We start from the raw sequence: 18,520 nt of genomic DNA, 5'->3' as shown, positions 1-18,520 counted from the left end.
AACACGTCTGAAACCCACGTTCACCAGAAATCTACTGGTTACTATGTAAGGACTACAAACCCCACGTTCACCAGAAATCTACTGGTTACTACTAAGTAAGTACTACAAACCGAAGTTAAAAACAAACCTGAAGCTGAAGAAACCCTAAACGTTAACGGAACAGATCCGCAGACCGAATTGACTGCCTGCCTGACGGAGCGGGAGCGCGAGAGAGAGAGTGAGAGAGAGCGAGAGAGAGAGAGAGAGAGAGCGACCGAGAGAGCGCATTTCTCCGTGTTCTGTGCGTGTGTGAGCCGAGCGGGTTTGTAGGCGGGGGGGGGGGGGGGCGCTGTGATTATCACAGAACGCTGCGCGGCCAGTTGAGGAGTTTTATTCAATCCGAGCACGGATATTGACTCATATTACTCGGATAATACTTGTACTCGGCAAAAGTGCTTTATCCGTACCGGATACTCGTTTTCAGCCGGATACTCGGATCATCCCTACTAAAGAGCACTACGAGCTAGCCAGGAGTCGAACCTAGAATCTTCTGATCCGTAGTCAGACGCGATATCCATTGCGCCACTAGCCCTATGTTAAGCATTAGCAATAGCTACAAACAGTGGTGATCTTTGTTGGCAAGTGTATAGAAGGCCAGTTAAACGTTTGTTACAGTCCAAAATTTGGGGACTCTTGCAAGACTTTTAGGCTAAGCTGTCCAGTTTCTATCAATGTAAAGTAAAGCAGAAGATGTAGTAATTCAAAGAAACAACAGAAAAGTAGCTTCTCACAGGTGCCGTGACCCAGATTCCTACCGAGGTTGCTGCAGCCACCGCAACGCAGAGTACCAATCACTATAAGATCGCGACCATTTGGTATTAAAATCACCGCGTTGTTGTGAGAGCATAGTCGGAAATCGGATCCACAAATATGTTGCTATTTTCTAGGCTCCCCTAATTGATGAGTAACAACTGACAATTCCAGGGATAGTTTATCTAGTACTGCTGATTCTAAAAAAAACAACAGAGGAAGCTTGATGATAGCTGTGTTTCAGTTAAATTGAAGGATTTAGAGCTGTTTTAGCACATGAAAAGATATTTAATAATAATAATAATAATAATAATAATCTTTATTTGTAGAGCACTTTTCAAAAACAAGTTACAAAGTGCTTTAACAAGTACAAAAAAATACAAAAGCATAAGAACATTAAAAGACTGAAATACAGTTAAATATAAAATTTGTAAAATACAATGAAAATAAGAGGGGTAAAAATAAAGTCAAATAAGATCGGGAAAGGCTCTCCTATAAAAGTATGTTTTAAGAAGCGACTTAAAAGAGTTCACTGACTCAGCTGACCTGATTCCTCGGGCAGGCTGTTCCAGAGCCTCGGGGCCCTGACAGCAAACGCTCTGTCCCCTTTAGTTTTCATTCGAGACTCTGGAACAGATAGCAGACCTCTGCCCGAGGATCTCAAGGTGCGTGCTGGTGTATATGGTACTAAAAGGTCAGAGATATAACAAGGCGAAAGGCCATGAAGAGCTTTAAAAGTGATCAATAGAATTTTAAAGTCAATTCTAAAACATACTGGGAGCCAGTGCAATGAAGCTAAAACAGGAGTAATGTGATCATATTTCTTTGTTCTGGTTAGAAGCCTGGCAGCTGAGTTCTGGACAGTCTGGAGTCGATCAATAGATTTTTGAGTTAAACAGGTGAAAAGGCTATTGCAATAATCCAGGCGTGATGAGATGAAGGCGTGTAAAAGGGTCTCGGTGTCTTTAAAAGTTAACATAGATCGAATTTTAGCTATATTTCTAAGTTGATAAAAACATGATTGAACAAGTTTTGTGATGTGCTGCTCAAAATTTAATTGACTATCAAACCAAACACCGAGGTTCTTTGCCACGGGCTTAATGTAGTTTACTAGCGACCCGGCAGATGGCAGTATTTGCTTTGCCATTTGCTGAGACCCGATGACGAGCATTTCTGTTTTGTCTGAGTTCAGCTGGAGGAAATTATTTGACATCCATTTTTTAACTTCACCAAGGCAGTTGTTAAGTGAACTCAGCATTCCAGGGTCTGAGGATCTGACAGGTAAGTATATTTGTGTGTCATCAGCATAAATATGAAAAGAAATGCCATGTTTATGGATAATATGTCCAAGGGGAAGCAGATACAAGGAAAACAAAATGGGTCCTAAGACCGACCCCTGAGGCACACCATATTTAACTGGACTGAACGAGGAGACCTAGTTATTTACAGACACGCAAAACTTCCTATTTGTCATGTATGATGAAAACCATTCTAGAGCAGTACCAGAGATCCCCACCCAGTGCCTCAGCCTACATAACATGATGTTGTGATCAATGGTGTCAAAAGCAGCACTGAGGTCCAGAAGTACAAGGACCGAGCACATGCCTTCATCAGCAGACATTAAAAGGTCATTGGTGACTTTAAGCAGGGCAGTCTCGGTGCTATGGTACTTCCTAAAACCAGACTGAAATTTTTCAAATATTTTGTTATTTTCCAGTACAGTGAGCAGCTGTTTGGACACAGTTCTTTCTAAAATCTTTGCAATGAAAGGCAGTTTTGAAATTGGTCTAAAATTATGTGGGAGGGAGGGATCTAACCCAGGTTTCTTTAAAAGTGGGTTCACGCAAGCCGTTTTAAAATAATCAGGGACACAACCAGTAGATAGGGAGCTGTTAAAAATTTTGATCAAATGGGGCCCAACAGAATCTATCACTTTCAGTAAAAATTTTGAAGGTATTACATCAAGTGGGCTGGAGGACACTCTCATTTGTGATACTGTTTTTAAAAGCTCAGACAAGTCGATGGGATAAAACTGGTTAAAGCTGTCTTGTTGCTGGTGAGGAACATCTGAGTAATAGGCCGCGGGGGTAATCGAGGCTCTGATTGACACCACCTTATTGATAAAATGAGATAAAAACAATTCACAATCATCATTACTTCCAGCTGAGGCACAAGGAGGGGTTGGGTTTACCAGCTGATCCACAGTCTTAAACAGAAACCTGGGATTGTGTTTATGTGTAGTAATGAGTTCAGAAAAATAGTGGTAATACAATGGTGGCTGGAGATTGTTCATGAAGGCACATCCACGACTGGGTATTCTGTGATGTGTCATTGGATTGCTACCAATCTTGAAAAATGGCTTTCGTTGTCGGCAGGTTTCTGATTTGCACGTGGAGACCCCAATGGATTTCTAGTCCATCGCCTTAACCACTCGGCCACGACAACCTGATAATCTAGGCTACACCTGTTACACAAATCGTAGTTCACTGCTTGTGTCTGTGGATCCTCGTGGAGGCAGCTTGATTGATTGATTTGGTCCCTTATTTGTACCATAACAGAGATTTAATATTTTATCAAATCTGGGTTGGGCAAGTAACCTTGCTGGCTACTTCTTGACAAATACAGCAAGTAACCACACAATGAAAACTACTGCGATGGCTGGGAATCAAACCCACGTCAAGTGCTTGGAAGGCAGCTAGGCTCAGCACTATACCACCATCGCTGAACCACACAGTTTATGTTCTTAAACCTGTAATCTTACTTTACACTAGATGTGGAAAATTGAAAGGTTGATCTTTTTCACCTGTGCTGTGGCTTAAAAACAGGTTCCACCGAGATTTGAACTCAGATCGCTGGATTCAGAGTACATAGTGCTAACCATTACACCATGAAACCTTTAAAAGTGCTGCAAGGGTTTGCTAGGCAGTTTTTATCATAATATCCACATGTGTGATATCAAGAGGATGAGGGGAAAAGCAAGTCAAGAACAGGTTTTAAAGGGCTTGCCACAGACAGTGAATACAGCAGTAGATATATCTACTGTGTACAAACACATGGTAACTTTACATCTGTTGACAATAAAGATGCTCACAAAATACTGTAGTGGCCATTGAGTTTCTTGCGCACATTCATGTCCACTTAAATACAAAAAACTGCTGTTCTTTATTCCCAATATATCAGAAAAACATTAGTTGTCAGAAGTGGGATTTGAACCCACGCCTCCAATAGAGACTGCGAGCCGAACGCAGCACTTTGGACCGCTCGGCCATCCTAACTGAACCAACAAATGTCCCGTAGGACCTGTCTCAAAAATTATAATATAGTAAATTAAACATGTCATGATATAGTAGGTTCTCAGTCATCCATGTCATAGTTAACAAGGGAAGGTATCTCAACTCTCAGCCCAAATATATGGGCGTTCATGGAGACATGGAAGAAAGTCAATGTGCAATACAGGCCAAATCCTATGGTGGGAATCAAGATCGTCCAATGTTTCTGTCCACAATGTCCACCTGAATCCAGAAATATACCTGCCAGATGGGAAATAAACTGATAACTGTCTTCATGGTCTAAACGTGTCAAATATTGCCGTACAATGCCCACATTGAGTCCAGATGTGTCCGTTTTGGTTCCTGATCCATGCTATTACCCCAAAAGTTCACAACTAGGCCGAGGGCAACTGGACTTGGTAAAAGGTTCTCCGCAGAAGTTTTTGTCTCTCATCCAAGAGACTTCTTTAGTTGTTTTTTTACACAGAAAGGGTTGGACACAGTGCCCACTCCCCCACCCATATCTGACAATTGAATGCTGTGGGGAAAGGGAGGTTCCAAAGCTAATAGACCATTCAACAAGCAGTTCTGGATGCACTATACTGGCCCATTCAGGATGAACACTGTATACTCTGACTGCAGCAACACAAGTTCAAATTTCAATGATAGCTTATTTTTATGGTGATTACGAGACTGAATGCAAAGTGTGTATCCCCCATGCAACTCAAAGCCAATCACTTCCAGTCAATACTGTCAAATTTGGAGCTCCTTCAAGTTACATTAACAACCAGGTGACTCCTCAACATGCCCCCACCAACACAAGCTTACTTTAAACTAGATGTGGAAAGTTGAATGTTTTCACCAGTGCTGTGGCTTAAAACTAGGTTCCAACGAGATTTGAACTCAGATCGCTGGATTCAGAGTCCAGAGTGCTAACCATTACACCATGGAACCTTCAATAGAGTTTGCTAGGCAGTTTCTTTCATTATATCCACATTTGTGATATTAAAGGCACACAACAATCACAACAATTAAAATATCACGCCCCAATATATTCTCGGTTTTGAGTCCTCGCCCCTACTATTTACGACATGGCCAGACGTAATCCGGCTAAGAAGCAGCACTTTTCAGGGGTGGAGATTGAAACCCTGACATCTCAGTTTAATTTGCAGTAAAGTATACACCTACATGTAAAGTGTACCCATATTTAAATAAACACACGGTAGCAAAGTTTATGCAGTGTTTTTTAATTTTACTCGTGTTTTTTTCGTGAGTCAGTGTAAATATTAGTGCAAATCAGTATTGCACTGCTTTTCAGGTTGTTGTGGCCAAGTGGTTAAGGCGATGGACTTGAAATCCATTGGGGTCTCTCTTCGCAGGTTCGAATCCTGCCAACAATGAGAGGCGCTCTTTAATTGTGGTCACACATCTCATTATGACAAAGGGCAGATGTGCCTTCATGGACAATACTATAATATCAAATAGTTACTGGAAGCCGCTGATGCATCTCTGAGCATTTATTTTCATTCTCAATGCACAGATGTGTTGCAGTTGATATGGCTTTGGTTCCCAGCCAGTAACTTTCTTTGAGTGACGTTACTTGCTTTATTCGTCAAGAAGTAACCAGAAAGGTTACTCTCCCAACCCGGTTTGATAAAACATTAGATCACTGTTATATCGCACAAATAAGGGAACATAACAATCAATCAAGCTGCCTCCATGAGGATCCACAGACATAGACATGTTCCACCACCCGCAATTAAGCCTGTCTCCTCAGCTTCTAGACGCCGCTGCATCACCTCGCATCTGCGTTTGTGACAGTTTCTCACAGTTAGCAAAGCTCACATAAAGCAAATGCTTGTGGCTTAAAGATCAAGTTGGCGCTCATAAAACATCGGCCAGGCGCAGTCTCTGTGGCGCAATAGGTCAGCGCAGTCGGCTATTAACTGAAAGGATGGTGGTTCAAGTCCACCCAAAGACGATTGTTGCTTAAATAACCTGGAGTTAGCCAACTCTAGGATCTATGAGCTCAAAGATAACCCAAGTGGTCTTTTATCAGAAGGTACAGTTCTGCAAGCCATGTACATTGATCTTTGCAGTCATTGGTATGCAGGTCACTTGATGTAATACAAGCAAATACATAAGGCCCCACCCAACAGTTTAGTGATAGGTGGCGTGCAACTGTATGTCCATGATCAAGCTTGTTGCTGTGACCAAGAAACCACCAGCAAAATGACTGATACATCATCAGTTCCAGAACTTTCTTGGATGCCAAGTATTTGAATTCAAAGTCAGATTTCAATTGACATGTAAGAAAAATGCAATGCACGTCCAGCTTCTACATTTCAGCATGAGTCAGCTTCCCCAATTTCTGAGTAACAGGAAAATAGCCTGATAAGCATACATGTGCAGCTCAACCTCAAAAAGCCATAAAGCAAATGTTTGTGGCTTAAAGATCGAGCTCCCGCTCATAAAACATCAGACATATGCAGTCTCTGTGGTGCAATAGGTCAGCGCAGTCGGCTATTAATCGAAAGGACGGTGGTTCAAGCCCACCCAGGGACGTTTGTTGCTTAAATAACCTAGAGTGAGCCAACTCTGGGATTTTTCCTTCTTCAGGAGACCATAGAGCAGCCCAAAGATAACCCAAGTGGCCTTATGTCTATCAGAAGATACAGTTCTGCAAACCATGTACATATTAATCTTTACAGTCATCAGAGATGGGAAGTAACGAAGTACAAATACTTCGTTAACAAAATAACAAAGTACAAACACTTCATTACTGTACTCAAGTAGATTTATCGGATATTTTTACTTTACTCTTTTATTTTTTTGGCGACTTTTTACTTTTACTCCTTACATTTTACCACAATATCGGTACTTTCTACTCCCTACATTTTACAAAATTGGCTTGTTACTTTAGTTTTGTGCTAAAGGTTGTCTATCAGGTGTGATTTGCAGTCCATGTTGGAGAATAGCGCGGACACGCGCCTCACACCACGAGCAGGCGCGCACGGCACACGGAGACAAAAGTGAGAGAAAAGAAAAAGAGACTAGCTGTCTGGAGGATAACCAGTTGAGATCGTGTGCGTCTTTGAGAACTGTAAGTCATATAACTGATGTTGTCAGTTCATGTAAGCCTGTTGTTGTATTGGTCTGTAGTTCTGGTACATTTAAAAGTTAGCTTGTTTACGTTCTTCTACTGTTGGCTAGGTTACACCCGGCTGTTGATTCGATATAATGGCGATTGTTGAACGTCCTTGCTCTTTAAGATAATGTAATTAGTAGTTGGTTTATTGTTTTTATTTACTAGCATATATGATTCCTATACATTGTGTATGGTAGCCTTTACAGTGTTGTTTATTTCATTTATTACCACACACACATTCATAGCAGAGCTGCCCCCCCCATGTTTATACTGATGATTGATTGTAATAAATCAACAGAGAGAAGTTGTCTCCGTCTGTGTTTTAACAGACACACCTGGGCCGAAGTTGGAAACCACAATCAGCTTTAAATCCAGTTCTAATCTAGTCCTCACTAAATTTCAAATAATTTCCCTGGAGTTACCATTACAAAATTTAATCTAATTAAATTGGAACATACACAGACTTCTCACAAAATCACACTTGAATTCATATCTTGCTACTCAGAATCTTATTAACCTGGAGTCCCAGTCTCTGTCAATATAAATAGGCTATATGTTTATATATGTTTTCGGCCTATTGGCAGACGGCCATTTAAAATGTAGGCAATGGCATATAAAGAATAAAGAGTCTTTTCTCCATGTCCACTGTAGTTTCTCAGTGTGCTCTCTAGTAACATGAGTCTGGTCCAGGGAGCTTTGTCATTCATAAGGCTACTTTTACTTTTATATTTTAAGTATATTGCTAAGCCTGTACAGATGGAGGAGAGATGAAATGTGTCAGTAATATAGGAGATTGTTGGCTGGAAGTATGGAGATACTAATATGCATGACTTAAAAGGAGAAAACTAAAAATATTCTATGGTCATTTAAGTATGTGTTTTCCAATAAAAAATTTGACTCGAGAATAATTAATTAGTCTATAAATGATGCTCAGAGGCCCCACATGACCCTCACCTTGTTCGCAATAGGTCAGCGCAGTTGGCTGTTAACCGAAAGGATGGTGGTTCAAGTCCACCCAGGGACGTTTGTTGCTTAAATAACCTGGAGTAAGCCAACTCTGGGATTTATCATTCTGCAGGAGATCATACAGCAGCCCAAAGATAACCCAAGTGGCCTTACCTTTATCTGAAAGTACAGTTCTGAAAACCATGTACTGTACATATTAATCTTTACGGTCATTGGTATGCAGATCACTTGATGTAATACAAGCAAATACATAAGGCCAGACAGAGACAAAAAGTGAGAGAAAAGAAAAAGAGACTAGCTGTCTAAAGGATAACCAGTTGAGATTTTGTGCGTCTTTGAGAACTGTAAGTCATATAACTTATGTTGTCAGCTCATTTAAACTAATGAGGAAGAATTTGACAAATCAGAAACAAGTCCAGGAACTTAGTCTTTCAAATTTTACACCTGTATGTGTCAAGTCGTGACCATTCCCTGGCTGGGAATCGAACCCGGGCCAGGGCGGGTCTAATTTAAAGCAAAATGGTACTCTTTAAAACGTTAAACTAATGAGGAAGAATTTGACAAATCAACCAAAAACTTGCTCTTTTAAATCTGTATCTGTCAAGTCCTGACCATTCCCTGACCGGGAATTGAACCCCGGCCGCGGCGGTGAGGGCGCCAAATTCTAGCCATTAGACCATCAGGGAGTTACATCTATCAAATTTAATTTAACATATTGTTGGTTATACTGTTTTAGGCAAGAAATGGCGCATGGTTAGATATTTAGAAGGCAGTGGTGCAAAATGCAAAACTGCCTGTTTCGATTTAATTACATGGTAATAATACAAAAACAGAGGTGTAGTGATTACTTGGAAATGCTTCCGGTAGTTTCTGAAATAAAAACCCTGAATCAGTGGTGGAAAATGCAAAACTGCCTGTTTCAATTTTATTACATGGTAATATTAGAATAACAGAGGTGCAGAGATTACCTGGAAATACTTACCATGAAATATGTCTTGTCCTTCACGTACGTAACGCTGTGCAATCTGACCAGCAGCTAAACACCTTCCACCATCAAGCATTGGCGACCGGGATCCTTGTAACACGTTTATTTGAGTAACAAAGGGTGAAACTGGGAGAAAACACAATGACCAGTTACTTAGATAGTAATGAGTCACAGATATTAAACAAAGATAATTGTAAAAACAATATAACTGCACAACAGGCTAGCAAAAATGTAAGATGAAATAAAGAAACACGTAATGTATTGTTATACAGTGTACGTAGTATAACCTATGTTGGGTATCTAAATAAACTAAGATATACTTACATGTGGCATTACCCAAGATAAAAGTGGCAAACTAGCTTACTGAAGTATACCGTCAGTTAGGGCTGAACAATATTGTGTTTTAGCATTGACATCGCGTTGTGCGCATGCGCGAAAGTCACATTGCAGGACGTTAGGATGTTGACGTTAATACTTTTTTGCTGCTTGATAGAAAAGTAACCTTTCACCGTTTCTCCTTTACATGATTATTACCATCCGACCATTCCCCTTTAAGACAGGTAGCCATGTGGGCAACGTGTGGATGTGACGTTATTGTTATGGGAAGTGAGGCTCTTTGTGTGTAGAAAAGTACCGGAGGCAGCAGCTGCCGCTGATACAGTGATGTCATAGTTTTCATGGGTAGTCAGGGACGCTACAGTAGTCAGTGTTTTATGTTCTCTACAAATACAAACTAAATCCCCTGATTAATGCAACATAATCACAACGTCTCCCGGCCATTTCCCACCGCAGAAAGCTGCTATCAGCCAAGCTAAAGCTAATATAGTTAGCTTAAAGAAACCAGCAGAAAGCTGCTACCAGCCAAGCTAAAGCTAATATAGTTAGCCCAAAGAAAAAAGCAGAAAGTTGCTACCAAACAGGCTAAAGCTAATACAGTCAGCCCAAAGAAACAAGCAGAAAGCTACTACCAGCCAGGCTAAAGCTAATACAGTTAGCCCCAAAAAACAAGCAGAAAGCTGCTACTAGCCAGGCTAAAGCTAATATAGTTAGCTTAAAGAAACCAGCAGAAAGCTGCTACCAGCCGGTCTAAAGCTAATATAGTTAGCTTCAAGAAACAAGCAGAAAGCTGCTACCAGCCAGGCTAAAGCTAATATAGTTAGCCTAAAGAACCAAGCACAAAGCTGCTACCAGCCGGTCTAAAGCTAATATAGTTATCCTAAAGAAACAAGCGGTCCGTCTGTCCCAACTAACGTTTTGGTTCGGAGCCGCGACACTGGAAACGTAACACTAATCTACTATAGATGGCTGTGTCTGATCAAACGTCATTTCCACTGACTGAACTGTTCTTGGATACACGGTTTGTTTCTAGTGCACATGACGTGCAGGTCTGATCAATTTGTCAAACTATCGAGCTGACCCCGCTAGTCAACCACAACCTTAAATTTAGAGGAAGCAACATGCAGTCACTGTCATTCACGTTAGCCTGGATTGATTATTATATGAATACAATGGTGTCATGCTAGTCAACCAGAGTATTTCTACCTGATGTCCTTCTCCAAAATCACTTCAGAAGAGTAATGTTAGTCACAGCGCTTACTTGCTTTGGTGTTTGTAAAGCATTAAAGTCTATCCCCAGATGAGGGACAATTCTGTCCGGCTTAGTTATGTAGCATGAAAGCTAGCATAAGCTTACTAGCATCCAGCCCGCTTCTAAATACTGTAAATACCTTTTAATTAGCTCAACACTTTTTAACAGTTAAACTGAAACACTGGCGCTGAGCTCCAGGTCCTGCAGACGCAGACTGTCCACCGTCAGTGGGGCTCGGCCAGCGGGGAAACATCGCTAGAAAGCTCCGCTGCCGACCTCGACGTGATCTGATCTCCAGCGGGACACGGAAAGCTCCAGACCCTGTAGCAGCAGCGCAACCCCCCGGGAGCCCACCGCCAGTGTTGGTGGAATAGCAAGCTAGCGTTAGCAAACTAACCAACCAGCCCGCTAACAAAAAAATAAGTAATTTAAAAGGCACGCATTATACCCACTGATGGTGGTCCGTCCGTGGCTGCAAGACCTGGAGCTCACCCCATTGTTTGAGTTTGACTGTTAAAAGTGTTGAGATAATTAAAAGGTATTTATTTATAAGCGGGGTTAGTTTTCTAACGCTAGCTTGCTAATCCACCAACACTAGTGGTGAGCGGGTCTGAAGCTATCCATGTCCGTCTGCAGCTGCAGGACCTGGAGCTCACCGCCAGTGTTTCAGTTTGACTGTTAAAAAGTGTTGAGGTTACTGGTTGAACAATGCTAAAATGTATTACTATTACCCTAACTTTAGTATTGACTTGACTGTTGAATTCAGTAAGTGCTACTTGTTTGGTAGGGGTGATCCGAGTATCCGGCTGAAACGAGTATCCGGTACGGATAAAGCACTTTTGCCGAGTACAAGTATAATACAAGTAATAGGAGTCAATATCCGTGCTCGGATTGAATAAGTCTCCACTGACTGTGTCTCTATTCTGTGATAGGCTAGTCAAAGTGCTAGTCACAGCGCCTCTCCCCTACACTATTCTGTGATAGGCTAGTCCCTTCCCTACACACACAGATTCCTTCTATTGTTGTGTCCCACCGGCCCTGCTCACACACACTCAGGACACGGAGAAGTGAACATCTCTCTTCTCAGGTCCGAGGGCTTTTCTGTTAACATTTAGGGTTTCTTCAGCTTCAGGTTTGTTTTATACTTCGGTTCAAAGTTGTACCTAGCAACCAGGAGACTTCTGGTAACCGTGGGGTTTGTTCAGACATGGTGTTGGTAGAAAGGGACTCGGGTTGCATCTCTGCTGTCTGAGTTTTTTTTTAAAGTTTTTTTTTTAAACTGCCTGCTGGCTCTAACCAGTTTTTTTGAGTGTCTGAAGCTTTCTTGCTGTGTTTTATAAAAAATAAAAGGCAGTTGCGGTATAAATAAATAATATTACAAATTAAGTTACACACACAAACACATTCAACCCCCCGCTCCCCTCTCTCTCTTTGTTTGCTCTCTCTCTCTCTCTCTCTCTGTATCTCTTACTCACTCATAGACACACACACACACACACAAACCTGTGAAAATAAAAAAGAATCCCCCCCCAAAAAAGGATTAAGAGTTAAAAAATTCGTAAAAGTCATATTACAGTATGACAAAATATTCATAAAATGTCATAAAAAGTCATAGTATAGTATGTTGAAGAATTCATAAAAAGTCATAGTATAGTATGATGAAAAATAAATAAAAAGTCATGGTATAGTATGTAGAAATATTCATAAAAGTCATAGTCTAGTATGATGAAAAATTAATAAAAAGTCATAGTATAGTATGTAGAAATATTCTTAAGAAGTCGTAGTGTAGTATGTCCAGATTTATAGAATTTAAAGTCCTCTGGAGAATGCGGGCATTGATCCCGCTACCTCTCGCATGCTAAGCAAGCACTCTACCATTTGAGCTAATTCCCCTTTTCAGAAAGTGCCATGGTATAGAATGTCAAAAATACTTGAAAAGTCATGGTATAGCATGTCCATAGCCTCCACTGCTATAGGCATATAGAAGCCAACCAATGTGGTTACAGCTGTGTCATTTGGCCTGAAATGGGTGAAGTAAATAGAATCAATCACCTTGCTGAGATTGTTCCTTTCCAGCACTTTGGAGAAGAAAATCAACAAGTAATTGTGATCTTCATATTGATCAAAGTATTTGTCATTATCATTTTGGCCATAACCATGCTACTAAAAGAGATTTTATCAAACCAGGTTGGGCAAGTAACCTTTCAGCTAACTTCTTGTAAAAAAAGTAACTCAACTCAAATAAAGCTACTGCGATGGCTGGGAATGGACCCCAGGTCAACTGCTTGGAAGGTAGCTATGCTCACCACTATATCACCATCACTTGGCAATACAATGTTTACTTCAAATCTTGTAATACATCTGGGCATTGAGACTGAAAACGCTCTCTATCACTGAAAGTCCCTCCAGGGGGTCCTGTGTTATCACAATCACAAGAATAGGAAGTGTGTGTATGTGTCCTAGCTCCCTTCGATAGCTCAGTTGGTAGAGCGGAGGACTGTAGAGGCATAAAGCTGAAATCCTTAGGTCGCTGGTTCAAATCCGGCTCGAAGGAGAAGATTTTTCTCGTTCGTATCAGAGCGTAAGAATGATCGTACATTGATAAATGCAGCGGCTGGAAAGCTAAGAAGTGATAGTAGTATTTTGATGAATTTGCGTCACGTATGACACTCTCTTGCATGCTGTAGTACATGCTGTACTACAATTGTGTTGGCTCCTAATCTGGGTTAATTTAACATAAACTGGATTTTAAAGTACAGATTAGGGTTGGAACAGCACCCTGCTTGAGTTGAACCCAGGACCTCTCGCACCCAAAGCAAGAATCATACCCCTAGACCAACGAGCCACATAAAAACATTCTATCAGCAACTTTACATCAAGTAAATGTGACCAGTCAGTGACTCAAAAGGCAATTGTTAAGTAGTTTGTTTGGCATGTGGTGTTTTTATGGCTCCACTGGCAGATTGAGCTTTCTGATTATATTGGACGAAAGACTACTTTAGAAGCAAAACATTTTACCAACATTAGAACTTGAATTTTTCAGTCAGAAGTGACAGCAGAAAAGCCTAGTTTTCACCAACTATTGGACGACAGACTACTTTTGCTATAATTGGAAATTGAATATTGGTAAAAAGGAAATGCAGCTTGAAAAAGGAAATGCAGCTTGGATTTGTCACTGACTTGAAAGACTATGGTCAGGTAGATTGTCATGGGGTCTTTTCACGGCTCCACTGAATGAGTCAGTTTCCTGATTTCATTTGATACAAAATATTTTTACCAAAACACAGACTTGATTTTGTCAGTAAAAAGTGATAGTAAAATCGTGATGAATTTACCACGCCGATGACACTCTTTTCCATCACACTCAATAAATAAACCAGATTATTTAATCCATGCAAAGTGATCTCATCAGCGACCTATTGGACCCAACGCGAGAATCATACCCACAGACCAACGAGCCATGAAACAGAGTTCTAGCAATTTTCCATCAAGGAAATTCAGCTAAAATCTGTCAGGGTCTTAAGTATTTGCTTGTATAACATCAAGGGACCTGCATCAGCAGAGGATGGTTTTGGTCCATCAACCTCTGGGTTATGAGCCATGCATGCTTCCGCTGCGCCACTCTGCTCTGCTGTCTATACTCAGGGGAAGGAAAATTCTGGGATTTACATTTTGAGGGACAGTGGCACCTAAGGTTCCAACAGCTTTCGGGTTGCAAAGTTAAACATTGGTAGACCTTGCAACTATCATTTATGTGAGCTTCCTGCTTACCTCGAAGAATCTTGAAGCAGTCTACTGAAGCAATAATACCTTGTTAAAAAATGTTATCAACACCCTTCACTCTTTGCAATTTTTCTCTGACATTGTTTATTTTAGAATATTGTAACCAGCATTAAATGAGTAGTTTTAGGTCTGTGTGAATGGGCCGAGTATTTACCTCGGCTGAACTTGTGAACATCTTCTTTGGCATATTCCCAGTCTGATCAAATCCAGGTGCTGGAAAATCTGTGATTCACGTTTTGAGGGAATGGGATCTGCATGTGCTTCTTACCAGAAAGTTTCTGGAAGTCCAAATGGCATCTTTAATGGCGGCCAGGGTGAGCCACTGATTTGCAAAGTTACATGCTGGTATCTGTTTCTTTGGCCTGACGGATGGACAGACGACCCAAAAGCATAATACTTCTTGCCAAGACATAACAAGAAACAAAAAAAAGAGGCGGGGGAGACAGAGTTAAGCCCTGAAAGAATAGAGAACTACAGACAAAAGTTATGAAATAGTTCCAAGTGTGACCAGAAGAGTTGGGAAAAAACTAGAACTTTAAAGTACAAACCTTTCTTCAAGAACTCTTTATTGTGGTCACATTGGCCCTCATTTCTGAAACGTGCATACGACCTAAAACCGGCGTAGGACGGGCGTACGCCGATTCCTACGCAAAGTTCTGCAATGTATGTGGTGTACATAAGTCTCCACATACATTGTTTTTATTAAGATTGAAGACTAAATTTTACGAAATTTTCCCAACCATGGAGAGTATAAAATAAAATAATCTGAAGGTCGTGAGTTCAACCCTCACACGGGGCAGGTGTTTTAAAAACAAAAAAACACAACTGATGCTGGAAATACAGCGACTTTCAGGTGGTTGAATACTGGCACAAGCACATGAATGGAAGTTGTGATTCTGTGGTTATTTCTGAGATTGAGACAAGGAAAGCCATTCTTTAAGAGGGTGGGGGGGCGTCTGCCTCAACTGGTTGGGGGTGAGAGAAAGAGACAGACAGAGAGAGAAGAGACATGGAGAATTGTAGCAGAGGGTGTCGAGCAGGGACATGGAGGCAGCAGGTGACTCCAACCACCGATCTAAACTCCTTAACAGTAGGAGTAGGGCAGGTCACCACTACATCGTAGTGATTTGTGATTATGCAACACGTTACCCAGAGGCTTTCTCCCTCAGAAACACCAAGGCTAGACAAGTGGCCAATAGTTTACTTCAACATTTTTCCCGGGTAGGGGTCCCCACAGAAATCTTAACCGATCAGAAAACTAACTCAACATTGAAGGAGGTAGACTCCCTGTTAGGGATCCGGGGCATTAAAACAACACCCTACATAGCTTGTTGCTTCATAAACAATATTGTGTTATCTCATAGGTACTGGAAGCCACCCGTCTCCACCAATGCATTTCTCAATGCCCAGATGTGTTACAAGATTTGCAGTGAGTGTTGTATTGTCCAGCAGAAGGGCAACAGATGTGTTACTTTTCGACTAGATTTACACCATAGCAGTGCAAGCATTTTGCCAAGGCTCACTTTCCAGCCACCGCCATGTTTTGAAACCATATACAACATAAATATTACATATTTCACCCAGGTGTCTTCTCTTATTCAATGATCTCACAAAAAGTTAAAAAAAGCAAAAAACATTCAGGGGATGTAGCTCAGTGGTAGAGCGCATGCTTTGCATGTATGAGGCCCTGGGTTCAATCCCCGGCATCTCCAACAAGTCTCCAGTCTGTCAAAGAGCTGCAAAAAGCTCTTATTCTGAAAGAGAAAAGTATTAAAAGGCAATCTCCTTGTGTTCATGGTAATTAATGCAAAAATCTGTCTCAATGACAAAAGATGTGCATTTTCCAGTGATGGTATAGTGGTGAGCATAGCTACCTTCTAAGTAGTTAACCTGGGTTTGATTCCCAGCCATCGCAGTAGCTTTCATTGTGTGGTTACTCATTTTATTTGTCATGAAGTAACCAGAAAGGTTACTTACCCCTCTGATTTGATAAAATATTTAGATCTCTTTTATGGTACAAATAAGGGACTTTATCAATCAATCAAGCTGCCTCCACGAGGATCCACAGACACAGGGAGCGCACTACGGTTTGCACTTTGCCCGTGTCTGGTAACTACTACTAACCAATTGAAAAGTTTATCAACAGAGCAGAAAGCAGCAGAAAGGCAACAGGTGTGTTACTTTTCAACAATGATTTATACCGTAGCAGTGCAAGTATTTTGCCCAGGTTTGATTTCCAGCCACTGCAGTTGCATTTACAGGTTTTGAAGCCATATACAACAATACCATTACATGTTTTACCCAGGTTCTTCTTTTATCCGTAATATTTCAATTTCTCGTGGTGAGTCATCCAAAAGGATTAATAAAGATAAGTCTTAGTCTATCTTGGAAAAAAGTAAAAAAAATCTGAAAATCTTCAGGGGATGTTGTTCAATGGTAGAGCGCATTTGACACAAAACTAAACGGTATCCCTTGTATACCTCAGACTATCAGATAGCACTACAAGCACTTTAAATGTAGCATATTTCTGTATACGCTCCAGTTTTTATGGGTGTTAAGCAGGTATGAGCACTGTAGTTTGCATATTCATGGATGAAATATAATTGACATGTGATTACGTTTATTTTTCAGCAGGTGGAGGGACATTTCACTTCAGAATAGATGCAGCAACAGATGCTCGTAAAACATTAACACACAGGAAATAGAAGTAATGCTGATACATTATCAGAGGATGGTTCGATCCATCGACCTCTGGGTTATGGGCCCCCAGCAGCTTCCGCTGCGCCCACTCTGCTCTACCGTTAATACTCAGGGGCGGGAAGATGTGTGATTCACATTTTGAGGGAAGGTTTGGGTACCCGCGGCAACCACAGGTACCAACAGCTCACGGGTTGTAAAGTTAAACATTGGTAGACCTTGCCACTATCTTTTATGTGAGCTTCCTGCTACTCACACATTGATTATCACATGTAACACTTGTGATTGGCTGGTGTTTTAAAAACCAGGGCATGTGAGTACAGATATAAAACATCAGTAAGGAGTCTACCAAGTTGCCTCTTATCATTTTAGTTGGCACCCAGTGAGGCTTACCGCGATGGTTTGGACGGGTCCACTAGGGTTTTCGGCTGCTCTCGATCAGACGGCTGTACTCACTCTGGTTTCTTCGTCATAATGCACAAGACTTTTGCCTTTACTAAAGAATTCCTTGGAGGGGAACGCTGATGAGTTGAAACTATTGTTGGGGGGCTTTGCTGTTTGGCCGAGCCTTTGTAGTCTTTGAACTATCCTTAACTAGACTCAGAGTCTTAACAGCAGCTAAATAACAGAAGCAAGACGATTTTCATGGGCCGTGGACAGCGACTGAGACAACAGGACTCCCCGACTGTGACCAGGGCCGATCAAAAAATGTCATTGGGAAGGGTGTGGGAAACAAATTGGCCAGACACAGTAGGGAAAGTTAGTCAGAGAGTAGGATACTGGAGACTTAGAGGACTAACACTAGAAGCAATGGTTTTAATCATCAAGGCAGTGATTTTACCTTGCTTTTACTCATCAGCTCTGTTTTATCCCACCCAGAAAAGGATTTTAGACCTGGAACAAGCCATCTTATTTCCTGTAAAGGTTCCAAGTGGGAACGAGTACAAAGAAGAGTGATAAAGAAGGCAAAGGAGAAAGGGGGAAGGGATGCCGGACCTGTTATTGTTTTTAGGGAGCAGATTTACAGCTTACACATAACAGCAGCCACGGCCCCATCCAGAAATCCTAAGACTGCAGCTATGGCACGGTCTGGATGGGATCATACCTCAGAAGATTAAAGACCTTACCCTCTGATGTTAAAGTACCTGGGTCTTTAATCCTTCACCTGAGCAAGATGATGAATGATGAAATAATATCAGATTATGATATTGATTTATTTTGTTTTACTGAAACCTGGCTGGGTGATGAGAATATGTTAGTCTAAATGAATCCACCCTCCTAGTAATATTAATAGC

The 18,520-nt window shown here is 41.2% G+C and overlaps 5 non-coding genes across 5 annotated transcripts; 4 read left to right on the top strand and 1 right to left on the bottom strand.

Annotated features, from left to right (window-relative positions):
• Window positions 1-498: 498 nt before the first annotated feature.
• On the bottom strand, window positions 499-571 carry trnar-acg (transfer RNA arginine (anticodon ACG)). The gene has a single exon. It is a non-coding gene; the product is annotated as a tRNA-Arg (tRNA).
• A 4,805-nt stretch (window positions 572-5,376) lies between these two features.
• trnas-uga (transfer RNA serine (anticodon UGA)) lies at window positions 5,377-5,458 on the top strand. The gene has a single exon. It is a non-coding gene; the product is annotated as a tRNA-Ser (tRNA).
• Window positions 5,459-13,211: 7,753 nt separating this feature from the next.
• trnay-gua (transfer RNA tyrosine (anticodon GUA)) lies at window positions 13,212-13,299 on the top strand. Its single transcript is given in 2 exon segments — window positions 13,212-13,248; window positions 13,264-13,299. It is a non-coding gene; the product is annotated as a tRNA-Tyr (tRNA).
• A 2,869-nt stretch (window positions 13,300-16,168) lies between these two features.
• On the top strand, window positions 16,169-16,240 carry trnaa-ugc (transfer RNA alanine (anticodon UGC)). The gene has a single exon. It is a non-coding gene; the product is annotated as a tRNA-Ala (tRNA).
• Window positions 16,241-17,677: 1,437 nt separating this feature from the next.
• Window positions 17,678-17,793, top strand: LOC116677177 (U5 spliceosomal RNA). The gene has a single exon (XR_004328942.1). It is a non-coding gene; the product is annotated as a U5 spliceosomal RNA (small nuclear RNA).
• The last annotated feature ends 727 nt before the right edge of the window (window positions 17,794-18,520 follow it).

The sequence above is a fragment of the Etheostoma spectabile genome, unplaced genomic scaffold, assembly GCF_008692095.1.
Source record: "Etheostoma spectabile isolate EspeVRDwgs_2016 unplaced genomic scaffold, UIUC_Espe_1.0 scaffold00004507, whole genome shotgun sequence".
Lineage (NCBI taxonomy): Eukaryota > Metazoa > Chordata > Actinopteri > Perciformes > Percidae > Etheostoma > Etheostoma spectabile.
Note: the sequence above shows the minus strand (reverse complement) of the source record. Positions and strands in the feature narration are given on the sequence as shown.